The sequence below is a fragment of the Protopterus annectens genome, chromosome 2.part2 (genome assembly GCF_019279795.1).
Source record: "Protopterus annectens isolate FY-2018-M chromosome 2.part2, PAN1.0, whole genome shotgun sequence".
In the NCBI taxonomy this organism is placed as follows: domain Eukaryota; kingdom Metazoa; phylum Chordata; order Ceratodontiformes; family Protopteridae; genus Protopterus; species Protopterus annectens.
Window position 1 is genome coordinate 656,659,088 of NC_056730.1, and position 14,120 is coordinate 656,673,207.

Here is a 14,120-nt window from a genome sequence, read left to right on the forward strand (position 1 = left end):
CAGCCCTCCCAATATTTTTTAATTTCATATTATAAACAGTAGAAAGTTGCCATAAGCAGTTATTGAACATAGTAGCTTTTAGTGAACATATGATCTAACAAGGACAGCGATGGAGTAATTTCATGTAGGGCAAATTCAACTTTACTAGTCTCCAACTGTGAAGCAATGTCTAACACCAAATTTTTCATGTGATTTGGTGTAATAGATTCATGTTCACAGGGACAAGATTTCTTTGGCCACTAATCCTTCTTTTGTGCCTAAAGTGGTATCCAAGTTTACATTAAGCCAAGCCATCCAATTCCTGGTTTTCCTTCCTAATCTTAGAATGAGGGAGAAAGGATACTCCATATCTTGACACAACTAAGTCTTCCAGATCTTCAGATCATTTGTTCAGTTCTTGTGAAAGTAAGAGGAAGGGGCAACCTGTGTCAAAGCAGACTAATTTCAAATGGTTGTCTAAGACTATTACCTTTTGATATGCTTATGACAGCAAATCTATTCCAGGCATGGTTGAAGTCAACTCTACCAGGGACTTGGCCTCATATATAGCTTTCTGGAAAGGGTGGCATTCTAGAAGTATTCTAGAAGCAGCAACATGGTACTTTGTACAAAATTTTACAAAGCACTACAAGCTTGATTCCTTTTCTAGGTTTAAATCAGGCTTTGTTAAGGCCATTCTACAGGAGCTCCTGTACAGTGCTACTTCCACCTCCCAAATGTACTAAGCTGGGGTAATCTATCCATAAAGCTAAGGCTACTGCAGCAATGATCAAATATGATGAACATATTACAGTTGTGTAAGTAAAATTACCATAACAGTAGATGCACAAATGATCACTGCTGCAGTAGTCGCTCCCTCCCGCAAATATCCTTTGTTTCCTGGTGTGCTGTTTATGTCCAGGTGTGGACATTTATTTTTTGTTTCTCCTAGCAATGTCCTTTCAGGGCTCAGCCTCACTCTCCCTCTTTCTTTTGGAATGAAAGCACTGAAGGGCTTGGCGACAAAACCTGTCTTTTTAGTCAGCTCAGCTTGAGCTAACTGATGGTTTGGGCATGTGGAAGGTGCCCTTAAGCTTTGGTAGCTGGATGATGTTATATCCTATGCAGGGTATAACCTATATAGGTAAGGCTACTGTAGCAGTGATTATTTGAACATCTATTCTTATGATGTTTACTTACACACCTGCATCTTTGTCTGTGTCACCCTCATGAAGGGTATCTTTGTCTTTGGAGGACTGAATGACAAACCACATTTGTGGTTGTCTGCAAACTTCATCAGTCAGAGATCCTTGATATTTGCCTTGACTTCAAAGAAGTACATGCCAAAAAGGAGAGGCCATGGCACTGATTCCTGTGGACTTCTCTAGTGAATGTTGTCTTTCTAGATGTTTATTCCCCTAACTTCTCTTTTGTACCAGTGAGCCAGCTGGCTATCCATAGTGTGACATATGGCTTTATTCCTAATTTTGTAAATTTATGTACAATGTCCAAATGATGTTCTGTGTTGAAAGCCTAGGACAGGTTGAGGTAGGCAATGTGCACTGTTTTGCCCTCATCCATAGCTTTAGTGACCTTCTCGAAGAAGTCCACCATGTTAAATAGGCATGACGTACCTTTCATGAAACTGGGTTGGGTCCAGTGTCTGTAGGTTTCCTATGTCATTATTTATCAGATGCACTATAATTATTTCCATGGCCTTGCACATGCGACTAGTCAGACTTCAGGATCTGTAGTTCCCCTGATCTGAGGAAGGCCACTGCCTTTTGTAGTGGAATAACTGTTGCAGTCTTCCATTTGTTAGACACAAAGCTTGTCTGGAGGCTATGGTTAAAAAGATAATCGAGCAGGCCTGACAGGTCTTGGTTCATGCTATTCAGAAGGCATCCTAGGATATTATTTTTTTCCAGACATCTTTATTAAATTTACACATATAACAAACGCAATCTTACATTTATATAAATGAAAATTACTAGGACCCATTGAAGTAGTGTTCATGGCCTTAGAGAGCACAGTAAGGACCTGCTCACTAATGATAGTTAGTGGAGAAATGAAAGCGGATATTTCCTGGGAGGATGATTGGGGGTAATAGGGGTAAAATTGGAGCTAACTTTATTGGCTAGCAGATTTGTTATATTCTCTTGATCCATATAGGTGGTTCTATATTCACCATTATTTCAGCATATTGTTGGGTATTTGCCTTCAAGACTGCAGGCATAACTAAAAAAGCATTGTGATTGTCCTTAGCTGGGGAGGCTCAATCTGGATTTGGTGGACTCAGAGTTGCTTATTCAGATTAAAGAGGGAAATTTTACCTTGCTGGGTAATGCCATCCCTGTTTTTGGACATGATTTTCTTTCTTTTGTTATACAAGCTATTTATACTGAGATTCCACCAGGGTGGCTTGTTTTTCAAAGTTGTCCTATATTTATTTTGAGTAGGTACAGCTGTCACCATGCAGGTATTTACACGACTGGCAGGATTTCTGTGTACAATTATACATAGGCAGCTTTGAACTCAGGGTTTTGGGATGGCTTGGAATTTTGCTAGACTGTCCCTTAGGTAGGAGGTAGTTAGCCCTGTAATAGTTTTTAAATATTCTGGCATTATCTGTGGTACAGTGCTTAATATTTATTTCAAAGGAGACAGCTTAGTGGTCCAGCCTGACCAATGAGGACTTTACACTAGGAGGAGTCTATCATTCCTCCATGTTAGTGAAGACCAGGTCAAAGATATTTGCACCCTGGTAATCATGTAGACTAGTTGTTCAAGGGCTTTTGTGTTAAAAAAGTCCAGGAGTATCCGGGTCTACTTGTTTGAGGTTTTGTTTGATTCCCAGTTAATGTTGGAGTAGTTAAAGTCACCCATCAATATTGCATTGGGTTGAATGGAGAGTGTCTCTAGTACATTCAAGTATGTGGTGTTGGCTTCCTGGATCATGGAGAGAGACCTATAGCTTGCAAGAATATGGCATGGGACTTTACTTATGGTAAGTTTGATGTGGAGAAGCTCAAGTGTGTCACACTGTTTGATCCACCTTGATATGTGTTCAAGTTTGATGTAAATTGAGACTTCTCCACCTTTAGACCTTACCTGTGCAGTAGCTGCTCTAAATGTATGGAAGCATTTATAGTCTTGCACTGCTGGGGTGCTCAGTGCAGCTTTGAACCAAGTCTCAATAACTGCACAGATCTATATTCTCCGGGATGAGGCAGCTTGCAGGAAGTGGAGTTTCCTGTTTAGAATTTAGATTACTATTATGAGTTGGATGAACTATGTCGGTAGGGTTATTTTATGTGTGTGTTGATAATTGACAGCCTTGCCTCCAGTGACATTGTATAACTACTTCTTTCACACACCATATCAGTTTGCTTTTGAAATAGGTGGTTGTAAGCATGATACAATTGCTACATTGCCTCAGAACATCCCGATCCACCACGATGGATACAGAGATAGTGGAAAAGTATAAATCCATGGTCATAGATTCTTAATTCTTGCTTTTTTACTAGTGGATGGTACAAGAAGGGTTAACAGCTGGTTACTAGGCTATTACTTTTACTTGCAGGGCTGTGCTCCTCAGTGTGAAAGCTAGTTTGTGCAACTAGGTATTAGGGAGATTTCTGAGGTAGTCTATTACATGAAAACTTTAATTAAAAGTTCTAGTAACTATTCAGGGCAGTGTCAGGCACAGCTGTACATTGAGCAGCAGCACACAAAGGGGCCCTCTGGTCAACCAACAAATTGGACTAAAAGCTGACCGAAAGGATTCCCAGTTTGGAGACAGATCAGGCTACCTCCCACCACCACTGGAATGCAGACCTAATCCCTTTTGAAGCAGACTCGCTTTAGCAGGGGCAAAAGTGCAGGAAGGCAACAGTTGCAAATTACTCAGTAACGCAGCCTGGAAAGCTTCTCAAAAGTGTGAATCTCAGCAATCAGATAAAAGTACAATGTTAGGGCACTTTAAATAATTTAAAGTACAGAAATCAACAAATAAAATAAAAATAAAGCAGTAACACTCTAATACAGTTAAATGAATTGCAAAATAGTAAAACCTTTTATCTACCAAGGGTGGCAAAGGTTTTATATTATTTTATATAACACAATGCAGAAATATTCAGAATGAACAGAACTATTATCTGGGATAAGAAATCACTCTGTACAGTCTTTGTCAAACTTGCAGCTTGTAAGGCTAAACAAAGACCAAAGATAACTAATTTTAGACTACTTTATATAGCAGGTAATCAAATTTTTCTGTTACCTTAAGATCAATGAAAATTGGAATCTGCCATAGATAATTTTAGTAAAAGTCAGTAGACCTAAGCATGCAATAAATCATGTCTGTCCCTTTTTTGCATTTTTCAACTACAGGAGAATACGAGCTACTTAAAATGGATATTCAGATACTAAATATATTCAAATACTAAAGGAGGAAAATAAAACTCTTTAATCTTAATTTTTTTTATTATAGGAATAGATCATAAATAATCAGAATAGTAAACTCAATTAAAAAAAAATGTTCACAGTAAAATGCAGACAGGTAGTTTCACAGTTCATTTATCTGGACCCTGCTATCAAGATTAATAATAGATTTAAGGTTTGGTGGAATACTTGGATATGTTCAGATATTTACTTCATTTCTGACATGATAGTGAAACAGATTATGGATCATGCAATCCCAAATAAATCCAAGTCCCTCTCCACCAAAGGCAAGCGTCCTGTCTGATGGACCTCAGTCATAAACAAATTGTATAACAAAAGAAGAAAGCTACTGCACGTCAGAGCAAAATCCCATGAAGGGAAGACATCTCTGATCAACATTAGCAGAAAACTATGTTCTCTCATAAAAACATCCACGGCCAACTTTGAGAGAAAAATCGCTAAGGACACTAAAGATAACCACAAAGCCTTCTTCAGCTATGTTAGAAACCTGGGCAGAAACCCTCAGATATGCTCAGAGTTGGTTCACAACAACAAAAAATACACTGAACCCACAGATATTGCCAACATTCTGGCTGACAGGTTCAGTGCAAATTTCTCCCCTCCCTCACCCCCAAAAGAAGAAATACTTATCCCAGCTGAATGTATTCTCCCTGTCATCTCAGATGTCCAAGTGAGAACCGCCCTAAACAAAACTAAAAACACAGCATCAATGGGACCTGACGGTATCCCGGGTTGCGTGTTACGTGAACTCCAAGAGGAGCTAAACCCACACATAAAAATGCTATTTAACCTTAGCCTTACTTTGGGATATGTACCTGAACACTGGCATACAGCAACAGTGGTCCCACTCCACAAGGGGGGTGCCTCTACAGACCCTGGAAACTACCGCCCCATAAGCTTAACCAGCCTGGTCTGCAAAGCTATGGAAAGAATCATTATGGAACTCATAAACAGAGACATAGGGGACCTACAGACACTTGACCCCACCCAGTTCGGCTTTGTAAAGGGCAGATCCTGCCTTTTGAACCTGGTTGACTTTTTCGAAACAGTCACTAGAGCCATTGATGAGGGCAAAGCAGTCCATACAGCATACCTGGACTTGGCTAAGGCCTTCGACACAATACCCCACTCAGGCATCATAGATAAGCTCAACAGCTTAAACGTAAACCCTTATGTCACTAGATGGGTTGCAAACTGGCTAAAGGACAGAACCTATAAAGTTAAAATCACTGGAGCAATGTCAGACTCAAAGCCAGTCACAAGTGGTGTCCCACAGGGATCTGTCCTGGGACCCCTCTTGTTCGGCATTTATTTTTCAGATGTTAAAGCAAACATGGGAGGGCTGTGGCTGACAAAGTTCGCAGATGACTGCAAACTAGGTGCCATAGTCGATACACCAGCGGACACATACATCCTACAAAAAGGCCTCACAGAAACGGACAACTGGTGCCGGAGTCACGGCCTGAAACTAAATGCCAAAAAATGTATAGTCATCCCCTTTGGGAAAAACAAAGTACCCACAAATTATCACATAGAAAGCAACCCACTGAGTACGGAAAAAGTAATCAGAGACCTAGGTACCCAAGTCGACAGCGACCTCTCATTTGATACCCACGTTGCCAAAGTGGTTAGAAAAACATTTTACCTTGCACACCTCATCATGAAGGGATTCATATCCAGATCCAAGGATGTCATGGTACCCCTATATTCCTCCCTCATCAGACCCAATGTACCTCACCCGGCATTTGCAACAGCTGGAGAGACCACAAAAGTACCTCACCAAGAGGATCAAGGGTCTCCAACATATGTCTTATTCTGCCAGACTAAAGAAACTTCAGCTCTATTCAGTAGCATACCGCCTGCTCAGAGGTGATCTCTGCCTGACGTACAAGGCCATGTCCAATCAGGATCTGATGGACATGCTCCACCTCAAAAAATCCAAATCCATCAGGACCACGAGAGCTAAAGACTTAAACCTTGGCACAAGTATGAATAGGACATGCTGGAGGGATAGATTCATAACCCAGAGGCTTCCCATGCTTTGGAACAGGATCCCAGTTCATATTAGGCAGAGCCCCTCACTGACTCTCTTCAAGAGAAATCTTGATGAGTGGATGGGAGATCATAAGTTTACCCCAGGGGGTCACATCTGTGTCACTGCTAGACAGGAGCACAGTAAACTAATTCTGTTATATAAGGGGACCTTCATTGTGTCACTACTAGACAGAGGCACAGTATTCTAAATTTATTCTGTACATTTTTGTACCATTTCATGGGGTGGCAAAAGCCACATCACTATGGCTAGGCTTACAAATGCCCCAGGGCAGATAGCCTAGTACTATACTATGAAACTATGAAACTATGTATTGGGGAGCATTTTAAACTTATTTATCCGCTAACCCATTCTGGTGACAATTTTATCAACTGAGATTGAGAGCCTTAAGTAAGTGGGCATTGGAAAAAAAGAGCAGACTAAGAGTAAATGCTTACTATGGATCAGTAAAGCAAAATGGCAACATGACGAGTTACATTTCAAAGTAGGACCGACACCCCAAATAAAAAAATAAATAAACATCTGACAAAGTATAGTTTAAATAATCCTACTAGTGATTCTTTGAACTTAAATTTGGTAAACTCAGAAACATTGTTGAATAAAAACATCCCAGTAAGGAAAAGAATAAAAGACATAAGTAGGAAATGGTATGTATGCGATAATGATAAAGTAATGACAAGCAGATCAGACAGTCATAATTATGTCTGCTGTTTTAAGAGGCAGTAGTGAGGAAGTCTTGATATTGAGTAGCTCAGTGCTGAAACCTTCTGACAGACTATTAAGTAAAGTTGATAAAAACTTAAATACAGTAGCAGCTTTGCCAGGATTAAAACTAGTGGACATCAAAAATATAGTGCAAAAAACAAAATACAGGTCAATCTAAATACCACTCGTGCATACTTCATGTCAGTATAAATGACCACCTTGGAAAACACTTTAGCATAATAAGAGTTTAATGAATGTTTTCATCAAAATGACTTCTGGAGAAGTTCATTAAACTCTTATTACGCTAAAGTGTTTTCTGAGGTGGTCTGTTTGTACCTTACAGTGTTTTTGGTTTTTAGTATTTATATTTATGTGCTTGCATCTGTCCAAGGTGCACCACACATATTGCACTTTTATCCTTCCTGACACTGTTCCCATAGCAAAGTCTGAGGTGTCTATGGTGACTGCCTGCTTTAGAGTAGGGAGGAAGAAAAGGAGACCTTGATTTAGGTAAATCTGCTGTCTCCATGACTTGATTTCTCTTCTGACAAACCCCAGCACTGGGATTTTGAGAAGACAAAGGATGTTGGTGCTGAGATCACAGAGACTTCAGATGCCATTGTATCTTTCCCATGTGGAGTTTTATCAGGGGTATCATGAAAATCATAGATGTCATGAGACCCAAAATCCTGAAGTACTCACTCACAGTGAAAAAAGTCTGAGTGGAAAACTTTAGGAATAGATCTAGATATGGATATATTTTTTTTCTTGTAGAAGAAAAGCTCTTTGAAATGAGGTATCTAGCTGACACCCCAGGGACACAATCCTGTGTGAAGGAGTTAGGAAAAACTTTAAAATCTTCTCTTGAAATTCCAGCTTATGTAAGAGATCTGTCACCGAAGAACAAGATTCCAGACATGTTAGAAAAGACTCTGGAGAGATAAGCAGGTCTTCTAAATATGGAAAAAAGTGGATACCCTTTAGCCTGCAATGAACTATAACTAGATCTAGCAACTTTATGAATGAACACTTTCAGGGCAGTAGATAGTCCAAAAGGTAAGGCAAAGAACTGATAATGTGATCTAGACACAGTGAACCTTTTGAAATGCCTGAAGTCTGGATGAATAGGGATATGATGATAAGCATCTTTTAAATCTAGTGTTACCAGGAAACATAAATGAGAAAGAAGAGGTAACAGGCTGTGAATTGGCCATAGCCCTGACTCAATCACAAACTATAAACAATAAGTAGTTACTTGTACAGTGGAAGAAATTAAATTATTTAGAGCAGATTTTTTTCCTCACAAGAAGAAACTGGAGATGGGACTTTCAAAACTGGCTGTATGCTTAGTAGCAGCTTAATTTCAGCTCTCCTACTGTGAAAACAAACTCAGAAAAGAAAGTGAATTTGTCTGTTTGGCTATATTTCATTTACTGGCTAGTATGCACACTGCTTGGATGCCAGCAAAAAGGAAATTTAGAGAACCTGAAAGAAAATCAAGACAAAAGATGAGGACAAGACACTGGTTATGAAGAATCCTGCAGCTGTTCAGCAAAAAGCAGTTCAAGCTCCAGCTTTAAGTCAGATGTGCTCAGAACTGATTAAAATAAATGAAACACTGAAGGAGTATATCAACTCGAATAACAAAAGGATGAAAAAAATGGAAGAGACTTTCAACAGATAAGCAGATGTGCTGACAAAACTGTAACAAACAATAATTCTGGCTGAGTAGGAGACTCCTCAAGAAGAGACTTTTCAAAATATTTTAGAATTAGAGGACAAAGCATGTAGGGAAATGTGAGATTTTCTGCTGTATCACAGTAACTGGAACAAACAGACTGTGTTAATTTTATGAAAGCACAGATAAGCAACTGAATTGGCATTCCACAGCAGGAGATGTTAATTGAAATGGCACATCATATATATGCTCCAAACCTGGCCATGAGAAAGCAACCAAGACCTGTATTAGTGAAGATGCAATCCTACCAACAGAAATAGTTAATTTTGACAAAACTGTGGTAAAAGGGTAAAGTGCTAAATGTTGGAGACAGTATAGTGTTTGTGGGAAATGATTACTCACTGTACACCAGGTAGAAGAGCCGCAAATTTATTTCAGTAACCAGAGAATGTCAAGAGGCAAGTGTGAGATCCAGCTGCCTTCAGAATATTTTTTCCTGGAGGATCAAAGTCATTTTTTGATGCAGAAAAGCCTACGGAGGAAATACAAAAGTTTGTCCAACAAAATGTGAGCTATCATGCAGAAAGGGACTCTACTTCTTATTCTTCAGATAATAAGGATCATAGAGAAGCTATGCCAGTGAAACCTATTCCAATCTTTCAAAGGAAAATGCTTGAGAGACAGAGAAAAGCACAGGAGTTGACTAGAAGAAATGAGGATCATAGACTGGAGTTGGGAGATGGAAAACAACAGGAAAAAAAACAGCAACTCAGAAACTGATGAATGATTGTGGGATTAGAGAGCATCAATCATATTTGTGAAATTTGACTGAATAAGAAAGACTGGAAATATTGGACTTTTTTGACTTTGTTAAACTTGTGGGAGACTCCAAAGCATTTGCTCTACTTCATGTCATTAATGTTTGAAAGAACATTAAAGGAAAGGGAGCAGGATGGAAAGAGGTAATTGTAAATAAAACAGTTTTTGTTCCTAACAGTATTTTTATGAAACATTTCATGGCATAAAATGCATGTTATATAGTTAAGCATTTCCAGTTATTTCTGTGTGTTACAAGGATACTAAAGTAAACAGTTGGCCCATTTTTCTTCTTTCTTTCTTCTTTTTTTAGTTTTAGGGAATGTAGATATTGCAATGTAAAAAGAGAAGAAAGGCTGTAATCTTGGGTTGTTGAAGTAGGAGTTGGGGGTATAAAGGTATACAGATCATGATATAAGTAGAGTTGTTATGCTTTTCCTTACTTTTCCATAGGAGAATGATTGGATTAAGGCCCTTGGCTTGATCTAACAAGTTTTACATGGAAGCAAGTAAATAAGAGAAGACTGAATATAATGAAAAGTTTTCCTGTAGCAAAAATAAATGCTTACAGAATAACATGGAAAGCTTGTAGCTGAAGGCAACTATATTTCTGATTCTTATGTTTCCATGAAGACAAGCTGATAAAAGGACAGTACTTTTTAAGGCTAAAAGTTAATGTTTTCTGAAAGCATTCAAGTTTTCTCCATCTGGGAGAGGAATAAAGATAAGACTAAAACAGACAACATTTAGTGTAAGTAGAAGCACAGGCTGTACCATGCATCCTAGCAAGCATAACCTTAATTGTAGGTCAGTTAAATCCTGTGAGCATAGCTGTCAATCTGGGACAGTTGTTTCTATTAGGGTTTCTTTCAGCATTTCCCAGTTATGGGTCACCACAGTGGAACCCCGGTCTGCTAATGACTGGCAGTGGATTTTTACAGTGCTGAGGTGCCAGCCCAATGCCCAACCTTCAAAGAAAGCACACCTATTCACACACACACCTGCATATCTTTAAACATCATTCGACCATGGGGAGGACATGCAGACTCCACACAGAAGGCACTCCAGCTGAGAATTGAACCAGAGAACCTCTTGCTTTGAAGTGACAATGATAACCGCTGCATCACCGCGGCCTTGTTTCTATTAGGGTTTAAACTTCATTATTTGAATATGTACACAGTTTTGTGTATTTGTATTAAGTTAATATGTTATGCAGGTATTCTGGGTGTCTGTGTGTGTGTGTGTGTGTGTGTGTGTGTGTTTGTTTTTTGAGGAGTTTTATTAAAACTAAAAGTCTTGCAAGACATGATATAGGTTCAAATGGACATGACAAGAAACAACTGTATAAAAGATTAACCTGTCAAACATTAGTGCATGTGTGTAACACAAAAGCTGAAAATATACATTTTAAAAAAGCTGTTATACATAACAGGTGGGAACAATAACTTCTTATCATAATGCAACACTTTCCAAATTACCTTGCAACATGAATGGTCTCACAGGTATATACAAATAGAAAGAGTAGTGAGGTATATTAAGAAATGCAAAGTCCAAATAGCTAGAAAGAACTGAGCATGTGAATTTGTTAAAGAAAGTATTTCAGCATGTTTATTCAGAGGAATAGTTAGGACACAGAAAAAAGGGTGTGCTTATATTAATTGCTAGAGGACCTCCAATAGATAGAAGGGGAAAAGGATAATTAATGGTAGATTTGTGGTAGTAAGGGGCTGCTGGTAATAGAGGAGGAGGATTATGCTGACATGTATTCATATTCTTCCTAAAACTGCTACAATGGAGCTTAAGAAAATTCTGGGAGAAATAATCAGCTTCCAGCATTGAATATTACTTATAGGTGGGGACTGGAATTTAATTTGCAACAGTGAGGATGCATATGGGGGGGTCTAAAAGGGAAAATATAATGAAACAGCGTGTATTTTTGAAGAAATATGTGAAGTCATTTAGTTTGGAAGGTGTGAATTCAGTAATAGGAACTCAGAGAGAATTTACATATTATTCCCCAAGATACAATAACTGGGTTAGAGTAGACAAAAATTATATTTCACAGGACGATGTGCATTTAATTAAAAGTTTTGATACACATGCAATAACTGCTTCAGATCATGTGCCAATAATATTTTATGTATTTATTTATTTGTCTTTCTTTACTGGGAATGTCCGATTGGGTAATAACCATTTTCAGCGGAGGCCCACGGAAAAAACTCCATTTTCTTACATTGCATTATTCTAAGTTCCAGTTAAACAGAGAGTAGCTACATTTCTGTTTACATTTATACAGAAATAGTAGTTATATTTATACATTCTAAGATTTTATAGAGGTGGAAGTTACAAAAGTGAAAGCCCACTTGCAGCTTATTGGATTGTACAGGCAGCAGTTATGCATAAAAGTGTTTTGTCATTTCAGTGAGAGGTTGAGTGTATTCTGTTTAAAGAGTATATGGAGAGTATCGTATGATGAACACAAAGTCTCAACCTTAAAATGAGCATGTGTATAACCAGGATTTGTTAAGATATTGTATAAGCAGTGGTTTTAAAGCTATTCAGTTTGTCAGACAGTTTTATTTGTGTGGGGATACTATTTCAGAGTTAGCAATGAATTGGGAGTAGAGCGAGTAATAACAAAGTAAAAATGCAAGGTAATGAAGTAAAAATGAGACACTGAAACTTCCCCATCTATATGTTAAAAAGAGAGGATTTTAAGAAATGGGTAGTGGAAATTATTCAGGAGTTATTAGGGAAGACTGAAATTTCCGATAAATGTAAAGCCAGCAAGAAGACAACCACGTCCAAATGAACCACCACACTTTATTAACGTTTAGCACTTTCTTCTCCACTACAGAGACTTCATCAGAACAACTTTACACACAACACCCAGTCATTTATATACCCACCCTCAATTATTTAATCTACCTTTTGTTTAGTTTTAAAAGCAATATCCACATCAAAATCAAAACGTTAGAAAATGTTAAAAAATGTTATTTTCCATTTGAAAATTGTATTGTTCATTTAAAAATCTGAAATGCTGTACTAAAAAAAATATGCAATAATTTATTGAATTAAACTCCTAACCTGCTAATATTAAAACCAACATGCAAACTCTAAAATTTACTTACAAATACCTTTTTTAAAATTAACCTAAGATGTAATCAAGTTTTAAAATACTGGCAATACTAATCATTTCATTAATACCTGGATACTGAGAGGCATTTTAATACAGACTGAAATTTCTTCAGAAGATTATAGCTAGGGAGTGGGATAAAATGAACGTGGAGTTTAAAAATAGGGTAAAAATAAAAGAAAAATATATATGGTTAAGAAGTAATAAGAATGATTTAGAAGGACTAACAAAGGTTAAACTATTGTACAATAAGGGGGATCTCAAAGAACAAGAAAAGGTGCAACTGCAGAGACCTAAAGAGAAAATAAGGGGCTACATGGATAATATGCATGAATTGCTGTTAAGCAACTGTTTTTGATAATGCCAGAGCACAAAATCTTTTAGCACAATGATTCAGGCAACAGAAAATAGAAATGGTTGTTGCCAAGCATAGGGCTCGTATAACAAAGAAAATAACCAAGATCCTATAGAAGTTTTAGAAATATTTCAGACATTTTATGAACACCTGTATAAATCAGAGAAATGTGGAAATCAAGATAAAGCACAAATGGAAATATTAAATATACAAAGGTCAGAGGTAGAGGAGGCTCAATTATTAACAGTTAGGATAGGAGGATATGACATAAAAATTGTGATGTATAACCAATCTACAAGAAAGTTTCCAGGAATAGATGGCATTTGTGTGGAAGTTTACAACTAGGAGGGAAGAAATTGATAAAGATTTGGAAGATTTTGTTTAACAGCATTTTAAAAGGAGGGGAAGCAATAGCATCCTGGAAGAAAGCTGTGGTGGTTGTAATACCTAAAGATGGTAATGACCCATCAGATCCAGCTTCATATAGGCCCATTTCAATTTTAAACCATGATTTCCCATTATTGTAAAGTGTTTATGTCTATAATGGCTAAAATAATGGCCAAACTATTGACAAAATTGATAGCTATGCATCAGTGTGGCTTTGTGGAAGGAAGACAAACATTTAACAAAATTAATAGAACAATGATGATCCAGAGGGAAGCCTAATGTAAGACAATGCCACTATTATTAGTGGGTCTTGGTGGAGAGAAAGCATTTGACAGAGTAGGGCAATGGAAGCATTTGCATTACCTGACACAATAATAAGGTCAGTTATGAGGATATATGAGGGATCAGAGGTGAAATTTAAAGTGAGGAGTTTCTCTCTGATATGTTTTATCTGAATGTAGGAACCAGACAGGGATGTCCTATTTCCTATTTGTTAATTGCATTATGTTTAGAACCATTGGCAAAGAAAATAAAGGACTCAGAAATTCAA

The 14,120-nt window shown here is 37.8% G+C and overlaps 1 protein-coding gene across 1 annotated transcript in view; it reads left to right on the plus strand.

Annotated features, from left to right (window-relative positions):
• ADAM33 (ADAM metallopeptidase domain 33) overlaps positions 1-14,120 on the plus strand; it is an 897,076-nt gene that overhangs the window by 868,176 nt on the left and 14,780 nt on the right. The window lies entirely within an intron of this gene.